Here is a 13727-nt window from a genome sequence, read left to right as displayed (position 1 = left end):
GAGCCTGTATAACGTAAATGGGTACAATATGACCGCATGTCCAGTGTTTGAGTAGTTATAACAGTCCAACATGGCCGTCATGACCTTTTTGTCAAACTCTTCCCCTTTTCCATGTGATGACGGTTTTTTTTCCTATGGAAAAGGGTCAGACTCCCTGACCTGTGTTCAAAACCCATTTTTCAAATTTGCACACAAATTGTTCAGCTTCTTCTGGATCTGTTTAATGCAGTCGTTCGTTCCACAGAGAAATTAGTACAGACCATTATTTTTTTTAGTAGTTTTTCACCCGTGCGATGCACGGGTCAGTCTCTCTTTTGAAATATTTGATCATGTTTTAGAATTTATTTTTATTATTACTGTAGAATTAATAAAAATTCAATACGTTCATGAACCTATGAGTCAATATAAAACATTTAATAATAAGCTAATAAAAACAACATGTAATAAAAAAAAGAACTAAAAAGTTGTGGATCGGCATTGCAACATTTTCGAAGCGTACGTAGCATTTGTTCTAGCTTTATAAAATTGATTACATGTTACCTCCCTCTCGTTCTTTCCCAAATCTTGATATTCTATAGATTTTCAAAGCTCGTGATTTTTGTTTCTTTATATACTCTTGTCCGATCATTATATGCATGTATTTCGTCGGCATAAGTATTATCAACATCGCGGTATATCATAATCTCAACAAAAAAAAATCGCTCGTCTGTTAATTTTTTTATAAATTCCTCCATTGGAATTATGTTAGTAAAATGGATATGAGTAGAGATTTTCTTCAATTCAGTAACTTAATAACCTTCTTATCGTTTTCTTTCTCTTTTAAAAAACCTAAAAAACCTAAAAGTATTTCTATATGAAAATTATCAATCATAAAATAAATAGAATTAATCTAATTAACATAAAAAAATATTAGATACAAAGTAGAGATAAAAATAGAGATAGTTATGATTACGTGCGAATTTTACTTGAATATCCTAGTAAAATTAAACTCCGAAAATGGTATTTTTCCCCACATTTTGGTTATTCGGATTATTGTAGAAGCTATGACCATTCATAAGTTTATTTATAATATCTCGCATCCCCATGCTTGTAGTGCACCATCTTAAAAAACTACATCACTTGTTTCGCGAAAATTAGTTACCTTTGTTTTGTTTTTCACATTTGTTTGAGTTTTTGGTTACATCACCATAAATTATACGGATAAATTTTTGATGGGGGCGTTCATTGATCCCCATAAATGCATACAAACCAACTTTAAAGTCTATAATGAAATCCAAAGGAATGTTGTCCATCAAGTTACCTCCAAGCTTGTCAATTTATCATAGGAATCTCTTTTAATTTCGTGCATCCAAGGAACAATGTTCGTACTCTATATTGGGTGCATAATCAAAAATAAGGAAAAATCAAATAAGCAAAAGTTATTGATACTTAGCTCCTTTATAACGGAAGTGATCGATTTGATGAAACGGACGAGCTCTCCATATCTCCGCAACAATAACAAGGCAAAACTTTGGAAAAACAGAGTGAGTCACGTGTTCAACACGTTGCCCTTAAGACATTAGCGCCCGGCTACACTCAAGAGTGATGATGTAGCCCTCACAGGACGGATATCTCCAGGATAAAACACCCTATTACACCTACTACTAGCATATGTAGTAGATGCTCAACTTGAGTTTGGCAACTCCAAAAAAAACCATAAAGGAAAATCTCGAACACTTGAGAAAACAAAATAAAATGTTTTTTCCCTTAGGGGTTGATTATAATTTTGATTGTTGTTGTAGTAATGAGGTTCAAACTCTCGGACTTGTGAAGATTAAATTTAAAGATTTAATAAAATTATATACAAAAATATTAACAAAATGGGCGAGAGGTAACCAAGACACTAGATTCCACTATTACACATGAATCATGTCAAATATTTCATAACTCTAATTATCCTTTTAATCCTTTATTTCTTAATCCACAAATAATCAAACATATTCTCAAAAATTAATCGTATCCCTTAAGCATAGATTATCTAACCAAAGCATAACCTATCTAATTGAATCACAACTAATGAAGAAAATTATGTAAACTTTTAAGAACTCTGCAAAAGCAGTGATTGAGTGAATTATAATTAAATATTAGAGAAAATGAAATAGTTACCCATTGTTCACGTGTGAATAGCTTCATCCATTGCCTTGGTTACGAGAGAATTAACTGCTCATCATGTTGGAAACACGCTCAAAAGTTGATTTCATTTATGCTCAAAGGGTTACAAATGATGAATAAGGGAGAATTATAATAAAAATCGGGTTTGCAATGCTTATAACTATTGCAAAAGCCGTTACAAAGAGCCGTTACTGTACTGTTGCGTTTTTTAAGTCTGTCTCTGATCTGCGACCAACAGTATGAGTCGCTGACACTGTTTAAAAACAACGGTTGTCGCGAGTCTGTTCTTCGTGTTCTTCAGTGTTCTTCAATGGCAGCAGCAGGTGGTCTCTCTGCAAATTCGATTTTTTTGACTCTGTGGTGCTCTAAACTTCTCCCAATCTCTCCGTCTCCGTCTATGGACCTGGAGCCATATATTTATACTCCTAAGCCTCATTTAATCACACCATATCTCCCAAATAATCTTCATTCATCATCATTATTCTCTACGGCCAAAATTTCCATTTTTATCTTCACCACACGTTAAACTTCTTCCAGCACGCTCCAATTCGTCATGTACACGCCTCAGATGTAGTTATACACACTTTTATCTCACGCCATGCACAGGAGAGCACGTCCAATCCCGTGAAACACTTCTACCGTTGATGTGCTGCCCTGTTTTTTTCTTGCGAGTTATCTAGCCAAATTTAACTGAAACAATCAACTATACCACGTCTGTTATGCTCAATCAAGTCTTCCCATAAAATTTTAGCCATTGAATCACACTATAACCCTCCAAATCACGAACTGAAAATCTGTTTTCTAAAAATATCTTTTCCCGCCAAAAACCAGTTTCAAATGGAGAAGATGGGTGTTGTGGATTAATTTGGGCTACACATAGCCGTGAGTGCTGAGAATAAGGGTGCCCCTTAGCAAAAGTGGGGGTCCGTATAGCAATTGTCCTCCGGGGGTGCTCCGAGCAACTTTTCGCGCCGAATTTTCCAACAATATTTATTTTCCAAAAATACCTAAAAACACACAAAACACCACAATAAGTACGAAAACGAGTACTAACAATACGGAACATTGAGGACAAATTAGACACATAAATGCGTCTATCAGGGTCCCTCTAAATATAGATCAACCCCTTTCCCATAGATTTCACAAAAATAGTGAATTTGTTTATATAATTGAAAAATACAACTTAAGAAGAAAAACTCCCCGATGTGGGACTAAAAGGTTTATGTATTTTCTTAAAACTACTAAAAATTGGAAACTTCACAATGTGAGACTAATAAGTTTCATTCACAAAAGAAAACAATAAATTATAATTTTTTATTAAAACTTTAAAAAAGTATTTTTATTAATCTTTTCCAACAATCCCCCACATGAATGAAAACTCAATAAAACATGAAAACACAGATAGATCTTGGTAAATCAACATCCCAATCTCACGATCCAAACAGAGTGATCGTGCAAGTGTTGAAATCATACTAGTTATTTCTACGTCCTCTCCCTCACACAAAAGTGTGTTGACCCCAGGGTCATATTATGGATTGCACAAATCATAATAGTATTGAGAGCTTTCATCTTTAGTTCTCACATGGTGAGACTATAGGTATCTTTCACCAAAGTGAAAAAGCATGAACTAGTGAACCCTTAGTGACCTTTAGGTCCTAAGTTCCAGTAATACCAAAACCATCAAAACGAAAATCACATAAAAAACGCAGGAAATACCATTTTAGGAAGAGGTGTCCATGAGGTCTTGAACCTTTGCTTAGTGAGATATTACCGGAATTACTTGCTAGAGACAGTGAACTACGTCTTGAACTGCTAGCATTTGATGTAATTCGCGATAACAACCACGGGTGATATCTCCAAGGTTGCTGCCAAGCTCGTGTCGTTTTGTCCAATTCGGCCCTGGACATATCCTGTTTCTCAAAATGCTCTAGAGAATCGAAGCTCATATTCTCATCGGAAGCAGCCCACTTCCTCATTCAGATAGGTGAGTTTCCATAAAGAGTGTTACTGCTACACCCCACTTCAATCTTAAATTGAAACAATAGAACTCATTAAGACTTCTTAAAAGTCATCCTTCACATGCAGTCACACTATCACGTCTACACCATAGGGGAGGAGGGACAGAGAATAAAATTCTCTGATAGTGTTTACCTTTACCCACCACAAATTAGTTGTCTCATTCGAAACCTTGATCTTGGGATCTCCAGTCAGCAAGGTTGAGTATCCTTCATGGAAAGTTTAATTTATGAGCTTAAGCCCCTTCCCCCTCGATGCATTTCTAACTATCTCTTGGGATAAACCTTTCGTCAAAGGTTGCGCGATATTCTCCTTGGACTTTATCCAATCAATGGAAATAACGCCGATTGAGATTAGTTATTTTCAGCTTTAGCTATTATAGCTTGGCTAACACAATGTATAGATATAGCTGGCACAGGCCTATGCCAGAGAGGAATGTCTTCTAAAAAGCATCTTAGGCACTCGACCCCCTCTCGTGCTTTATCTAACTCAATACTCTCAGATTCCATAATGAATTGAGCAATATATATTTGTTTGTAAATCTTCCAAAAACAAACCCTCATGCTAGAGAGAAACATATCCACTCGTAGACTTAGACTCCTCTGAGTCAACTATCCAGTTTACATCACAAAGTCCCTCAAGGACAGCAAGATACCTTTGATAAATCAAATAAAAGGTAATGGAGTATTTTAGGTACCATAATACTCTACTCAGTGCATCTGAATGCTATTGCTCTGGACTACAATTATATCTACTTAACTTACTCACAGTATAGGCAATGTCTGGACTCTTACAGTTCATTAAATTCATCAGACATCCTATAACTCTTGAGTATTCAAGTTAAGATACTCCATTACCCTTTTTTCTTGAGTCTACAAGAATAATCGTACGGAGTACAAGCAGGCTTTACAATCACACTGATTGTATCTCTTAAGCACAAATTCAACATAATGAGAATAACTAAGACTACATATGTTAGATTATTTTCTAATCCTCATCCCTAAGATTACATCAACAGGGCCTAAGTCTTTCAAGTCAACGTTCTCATTCAGCGCATGTTTTTAGTGGAATTAATCACATCTATGTTTGTATCAAGTATAAGCATATCATCAACATACAAGTATACAATCACACAAGCATCCTTAACAAGTTACTTGTAAATATACTTGTCAGATTCATTAACTTAAATCCACTATACATTATCACATGATCAAATTTTCCATGTCACTGTTTACGTGCTTATTTTATAAACCATACAAAATTTTGTTCAACTTATAAACTTTGTCATCATAACCTTTCACTACAAAGTCCTCAGGTTGGTATATGTAAATTTCTTTATCTAATTCACGATTTTAGAAAAGCTGTCTTAACATCCATCTGATGTATCTCTAATTTTTTTATGACAGCAATAACAATTAGCATATCAACGGAAGTAAATCTCGTCACATGTGAATAAGAATCAAGGAAATATACACCTTCTTTTAGTTTATAGCCTTTAGCTACCAACTTAGCCTAATATTTTTCCACAGTTCCATATACCTAATGTTTCCTCTTAAAGACTCATTTACATCTCATGGTCTTACTCTCCGGAGGTAAACTATAAACCTCCCAATTCAGGTTCCGACGGACTGAGTCCATTTCACTAAATGAAGCTTCTTACCAGAATGGGGTTTCAGTAGATATCAAGGCTTCTTTACAAGTCCAGGGCTTAGACTAAGCTAGGAATGTTATGAAGTCGGCTTCATAAGAAGTCTCAAGTCTAATTTTTTTACTTCTCTTAGGCTCAACCTTAACTTCATCTTCCTTTAAGATAAGTTCTGACTATTTGAAAATAAATCTAGGGGATCAACAATACATATCTAATGAGGTACAGGTTTAAGAATAAACATGTTCAAAGAACTCAGCATCCCTAGATTATGTAATAGTATTCACAACAAAATCAGAAAAATCACACCAAAGTATGAAAAATCAGAACACACAACCAAAAATTTATATGTAGAAGTATACTCAGCATACCCTACATGAAGACACAATCAACATTTTTGGTTTTTATCTAGTTCTTTTAGGAAGAGGAATGCCAATCTTAGTCAAACACCCCCACACTTTGACGTATTCATAATAAGTTCATCTACCTTTCCATAAATCATATGGAGTTTCATCTGATCCTTAAGGGTACTATATTCAGGATATACTATTTAAGAGGATTGCCTCCTCCCACAAGGCCGCAGGTAATCCTTAACTAATCAACATGGCAATTATCATCTTCTTAAGGATAAAGTTGTTATGTTCAAGGCTTCTAATTGGTTTTGAACTTCAAGTTTATACATCTTAAGGCTTCTAAGGCATCATCCTTATCCCTAAGAAAGTATACAAGATAGTACCTCGTACAATCATCCACGAAAGTTATAAACCATCTTTTACCATAGTGGTTTTGGGTTGAACTCATGTCAACTAGGCCTAACTGAATTAATTCTAAGGGCTTAGAATTACTATGAACATTTGTGCTAAAAGATTTTATAGCATATTCATTTCACTTTTGTGTTCAAGATCCAAATTAGATTTGGGTACGTAGCCTATGCTAGGAAGTTTATGCATTGACTTATAATTTTACGGCTCCAAGTCTACCATGCAAAACATTCAAAGACACACAAAAGAAAGCACAAGAATCAACTATGTTCACTTCATCAGATTTTCCTTTAAACTTATATAGACCCTAAGTCCTATAACTGTTGCCTAAAAAATCAATGCCCTTAGTTATAACAAGTTTTCCACATTTAATTAAGATCTTCAATCTTTTACCATCTTCAAGAGAACAAGATACAAGATTCTTTCATTTACTCGGAACATGAAAACTTCATTCAGTGTGAGAATATTACAGATATGAGCTTATGCTCGACCTTTACCTTTTATGCAACCTCTGTCGCAGATGAGTTACTCATATAGAGTTTCTCGACATCCCTTATCCTCTGATAAGAGGTGAACAGGTCTCTGTTTCAACAAACATACTTAGTGGCTCCAGATTCCACCCACCAGTCTCTCACATTGGTTATTAAAATAACTTCCGACATCATGTCAATGAACTTGTTCTAATTTGTTTCAACTAAATTAACATTAACTCTCTACTTATTAAGGTTTTATGTTGTCTACACTTTACTGCCATATGGCCAGGAATTTTACAAACATAACAATCACCCTTAATTAAAGTAATGCCGGATTCAGTTTTACGAAACATACCTTTCTTATGAAGACTATGCTTAGAGTTGTGTTTGATGTTCTCGCCTTTGTCAGCTTTGGAAGACTTGTGTTCATCCACATGCGCCTGGTAGCCATGTTCCTTTTCAATTTCATGTCACAAACTTCGTTTATACTCTGACCACGAACACGGTAATTTCCCAATCACCTAATACACCACATCTCACAAACCTTAGTTCAAATAAAATATGAGTTTTGAAGATAATATCTAGATTTATAAACTTCATTTGAACCACCATATCAAAAAACTAATGGTTACCCCATAAAAACTACTTTAGTTAACAACAAAATTCTGCCCGTCAGAATTTTTCAGGAACGTTTCTCTGTTTTGTAAAATATCAAAACAATACTTTTACAACTCCAAAAATTCTGAAATTTTACGTGGGTAACTATCAGGATGTCTAATACGTTGTGTCAAAATATTTCATCGATATTACTTCTAGGTTAAGAGATAAACTCGAAACTCTACAGCTGACCAAAAATTCGTTTTTGTTTTTCACTCCACAATTAACATCCATGATTCACAAACCAACCAACCATTTTCGATTATTACAAATTCTAATGTCTTAATATTATTGGGTGCATAATCAAAACCAAGGAAAAATCAAATAAGCAAAAGTTATTGATACTTAGCTCCTTTATAATGGAAGTGATCAATTTGATGAAACGGACGAGCTCTCCATATCTCCGCAACAGCAACAAGGCAAAACTTTGGAAAAACAGAGTGAGTCACGTGTTCAACACGTTGCCCTTAAGACATTAGCGTCCGGCTACACTCAAGAGTGATTCTATAGACCTCACAGGACGGATATCTCCAGGATAAAACACTCTATTACACCTACTACTAGCATATGTAGTAGATGCTCAACTTGAGCTTGGCAACTCCGAAAAAAACCATAAAGGAAAATCTCGAACACTTGAGAAAACAAAATAAAATGTTTTTTCCCTTAGGGGTCCCTCTAAATATAGAGCAACCCCTTTCCCATAGATTTTACAAAAGTAGTGAATTTGTTTATATAATTGACAAATATAACTTAAGAAGAAAAACTCCCCGATGTGGGACTAAAAGATTTATGTATTTTCTTAAAATTACTAAAAATTGAAAACTCCACAATGTGGGACTAATAAGTTTCATTTACAAAAGAAAACAATAAATTATAATTTTTTATTAAAACTTTAAAAAAATATTTTTTATTAATCGTTTTCCAACACTCTATCCCGCCACTACGCCACTAACGTTGTCATCCAATCGGGACACTCAACGCAGCGTAATCCTATCTCTCTCGGTCTCTCCTATGAATTGACTATCCAATCAAGGAATGCTCCTTTTTAACTATAGAAATCTCTTATTTTCTAAAAAGGAATATGTTGTTTTCACTCCCGTTCAACGTGTGTTCAATCCGGCAGCTAAGAGATTTTACTTTCTTTACATGTTTCCATAGGAATACGTTATTTCTTCTAGTCACTAAGCAAGGAACAATAAGGAGTAGAAAAAAAACACAAAATTAACTCAAAAAATACAAAATAAAATTATAAAAATATAAATGCCTTTTTCGTTTGTCTTCATTTACCCTGGGTACAAAGTCTTTAGTCATGTTATTGGGAGCATACGTAGATTAGCTCCAAGATTCTGAGATAACCTTGATTTTATATATCAGCAGATCAACATCTTTTAAGTCATCCATTTAAGTCATCCAAAAATAATATAAAACAAAAGAAAATAGTTTTTTATACGGGCATAAAATTGAGAAAAAAAAGGAAACTAAAAATAGAAGAAGGAAAACTGAGCTGACCTTGATTGATATGCATGCACCAAGATTTAAAAGAGATAACGATATTAATTACCAATTTCTTTCATGTGATATTTGTATAGCGCCATGCAAAACAAACAACAACCAATGGATACCTGCAAAATAAACAAAAAACTCGGATCAGACACCAAAACGATCATCGAAAAAGTCAAAACAACCAGAAAGAAACCGCGTTGGAACAATGGGTTTAGATTTTGATCGAATGCTTTGTAAAGCAGACATCCAAACCATAATTGGAAAACTTTATTTTTGAAATGATCAATATCTAAAAGTATCTGAAGTTTCTATATTTTTGGCTACCCATTTTACCTAATGTAGTATATTTTTCAAAGCTCAAGCCATCGAGATCATAGGTTTATCTATTTTTATTATTTTTTACCAATCATATTTACCTAAAAAAAAAATTATATCTTATTTAGTGCACTAAATACTTTCAATTGATCTTATTAACAAAAATAGCAATAAAATCACAATGTTTTTAATTGAGAATATTTTGCCATATTTATCCGCAAAATTTTATTTATGGATAATGGCATTTATTTGTTGCCTGCAAGGAATAAAAAGTATTGTTTATTTTCTATGGAGTAAACAATTTTAATAAAATAAATAAAAAGTAATAATGAAATTCATTTTTGCTGTCTATTGCACCTCGTTTTTAGTTCTAAGGTTTTTTTCTTGCTTAAATATGATGTTCTAATAGCTCCAAATGTTTTATTAAATTAACAAATTTTGAATATTGAACATGATGAACAATTATATCTTTTTTCCCTTTTTAGCGAAAGAGGAAGCGCGTTCCGGTCTAGCCACAAGTAAGTATCTACAATTACATATATTTTAATATTAAATTATAATCACTAACCTAAATACGATCAGATCTTATTTAATTTCATCGGGATCATACCGGTTTCTGCTTATTTAATTTCACGGAATAAAAGTTTTAATAGCAACAAAATAATTTATACACCTATAACATACCTATATTTTGAATCTTGTTAGTATCTTGAAGCGGCCTTGTATGCAGCCAGTTGATTGTCAATAAAAATTTGAAAATTGAAATTATAATCAACGTATTATCAAAATATGAGTATTTATGATCATGATTAGATATGTTACTAAGTAGCCATGGATCCAAACGGACTTCCACCGTCAAGTGAAAGGAAGGTAGTTGTGAGTCTTCTCGATCACTTCCTCTCTCACCTATAAAACAACACCAGCAAGAGTTGCTCTTGATAAAAACAAATAAAAAAAGAAACAAAATCGATTGCAGTATCATGAAAAGAAAAAACAAAAAAAAAAGACGCAAAATCGATTGCAATAAGTAGTACCTTGTGAAAGGTGTAGTTAGAACCAAATGTAACATCAACAAACGACAATATATACCAACAAATCAACAGAAACCGAGTTAATGTTGAATTTTCATACCTACAGAAGGAGAAGCAACACCCGTGGGAGAAAAAAGAAGCAATCAACTACATCTTTTTGTTTTAGAATACCTTATACCTGCAAAACAAATAATAAACAATATCAGAATGCAAAATCTTAAACTGGAAAAAAAAGCGAGAAATGGGCAAAACAAATGAGGTTTGGCCTTTGCTCGAAAACCTTTTATAGAGAGACATGCAGACTATTTTTGGAAAACAATCTTGATTAAATCTAAAAACGTGTAATTTTTTTAAAATTTTGGATAGCGTATTACACTTTGATGTATTATTATTGACTAATTGATAAATAATACTTTATTTAGTCATTAGAGTAAAAAGGGAGAAAAAAATCTCCACTAATTAATTTTGTTTCGATTTTATAAATTACCATAAATTCGTAGGTAATATTTGACAGCTATAGATACACCTAAAATATATTTAATTTTCATGATTTTTTTTTCCTTTTTTTCGCAATGATTTATGTTTGGATACCAGGTATATTTTTAGATAACAATAATATATACCAACAAATCAACAGAAACCGAGCTAATGTTGATACCTACAGAAGGAGAAGCAACACCCATGGGAGAAAAAAAAAGCAATCAACTACATCTTTTTGTTTTAGAATACCTTATACCTGCAAAACAAATAATAGACAATATCAGAATGCAAAACCCTAAACTGAGAAAAAAAAAAAAGCGAGAAATGGGCAAAGCAAATGAGGTTTGGCTTTTGTTCGAAAACCTTTTATAGAGAGACATGCAGACTATTTTTGGAAAACAATCTTGATTAAATCTAAAAACTTGTAAATTTTTTTTAATTTTGGATAGCGTATCACACTTTGATGTATTATTATTAACTAATTGGTAAATAATACTTTATTTAGTCATTAGAGTAAAAAGGGAGAAAAAAAATCTCCACTAATTCTTTTTTTTTCTCGATTTTATAATTACCATAAATTCGTAGGTAATATTTGATAGCTATAGATACACCTAAAATATATTTAATTTTCATGTTTTTTTTTTCCTTTTTTCGCAATGATTTATGTTTGGATACCAGGTATATTTTTGGATAGCAATATGTACTTTTTTTTCTTTAATGCACCATACAATTAGTTGCTGCAATATTACCATCCAAGAAAACATTGAGCATATCCTAAGTATCTAGCAATATATAGAAACTTTATTTATTTTTCATTTTTTTATGAAATTAACAATATTAAGAAAAATAATAGTGAAACTCATTCTTTTTTGTGTATTGCATTTTTCTGTTAACTTTTTTTTAATTTGTTCTCTAGTTTTCAAAATTTTACTTAATGTCTTGTATTGTCATCACGATTTTCTATTGACGAACTCGTATTTCGATTATTGGACAGGAGTAACAATCGATTCTTTTGTAGAATAGGAAGCACGATTCAATCTACAAGCAAGTATCCAAAATTTTCTATGTATTCTGATTTAAGTTTCAATCATTGATCTAAATTTGATCAAGATTTCGTTTATTTCGTTGGAATTGTAATTGTAGGTAAAATTAATTTTTCAGTTGATTGAAACTGTAATCAGGATTATTTTAGTTATAAAAAATGTAATTGGATATTTGACATTATTTTTGATTTTTTTTTTATGATTGATTTAATCTCATGATGAAATCACGATGAACATTTTTCAAATGTATAATTATATTCTAATTTAGATTTGTTTTATCTACTTATTTGGAATTTAAATTATGCTTAAATATATTTATAACGATTTTTTTTATATTTTTGGTAATACTGTGAGATTGTATAGGATCTAGTTGTAACCGGTAATTTCTTTATTCCTGGCCGAAAATTATTATATTCCAAAAATAAAAATATGGTGGGCCAAAATTAACCAGAAACGAGAATCAACCAGGAGCTCCGGTGAATGAGAACGCTCAAAAAAAACTCTGTTATTATATAGAGAATTGGTACAAACCGGGCTAAGAGCGTCCACAGTGGTACGATCAAAACCAAAGATCAAAGACCAAAACAAACGATCAAATTTGAGTTTAGTCTGTAGTGTCACGTTAAGGCAGTGGAGTATATTTAGTCGGGCGGATGTATAATCCACGCTTGCATGTGGAGCGTTGGTATAATCTTCGTTTGGGTCGGGCGGAGATATAATTAACGCTGCTTGTGGGGCGTTGATAAAGAATACGCTTGTTGTGGGGCGTACATATATTTCACGCTCGGAGAAGGGGCGTTTGTATAATCTACGCCTGGTGTGGCGAACGTATAATCAACGCCTAAATGAAGCGTTTGTATAATCAACGCCTGACGTGGGGCGGACGTATAATCAACGCCTGTATCAGGCGTACGTATAATCAACGCCTGACGTGGGGCGGACGTATAATCAACGCCTGTATCAGGCGTACGTATAATCAACGCCTGACGTGGGGCGGACGTATAATCAACGCCTGTATCAGGCGTACGTATAATCAACGCCTGTTTTGAGGCGTAAGTATAATCAACGCCTGTTTGAGGCGAACGTATAATCAACGCCTGACGTGGGGCGTACGTATAATCAACGCCTCCTCTTCTCTCAGGCGTACGTATAATCAACGCTTGGTTTGCAGGCGTACGTATAGTGTTGGACTTCCATTAACACACGTATCTAGCACGTGTGGCATTAAAGCCCGGCCAATCTCTAACCACCACGTATAGCCCACGTGTTCACTTTCCCTTTACCCTAATCTTCTCCGTCTTCTTCTTTTCTTTTCTACCTCCTCTTTGTTTCTTTGTTTCTACCGCCCACAAACACAGCTTCTTAACAAAAACATCACAGTGAAGAGCAGTAAAAGAAAAGAAAAAACCAAGATACTTGATGAACCCGGGTTACAAAAGAGGTATGTTTTTTTTTTTCTTAATCTCTTTTGTTTTATCCATATTGTTTGTATAATTTATTTAGGGTTTTATTTGTTAAAATTAGTTTATCTAAAATTTGGTTTTAACGAACAAATATGAATATGAAATTGGTTAAATTTAATTGGGTATGTGTGTTTTATCTTTTTATAGAGATTAATATGTATGTGAAAAAAACCATATTTGATGATTATG

Source organism: Papaver somniferum, chromosome 8 (genome assembly GCF_003573695.1).
Source record: "Papaver somniferum cultivar HN1 chromosome 8, ASM357369v1, whole genome shotgun sequence".
Taxonomy (NCBI): domain Eukaryota; kingdom Viridiplantae; phylum Streptophyta; class Magnoliopsida; order Ranunculales; family Papaveraceae; genus Papaver; species Papaver somniferum.
This window is presented reverse-complemented; position numbering follows the sequence as displayed.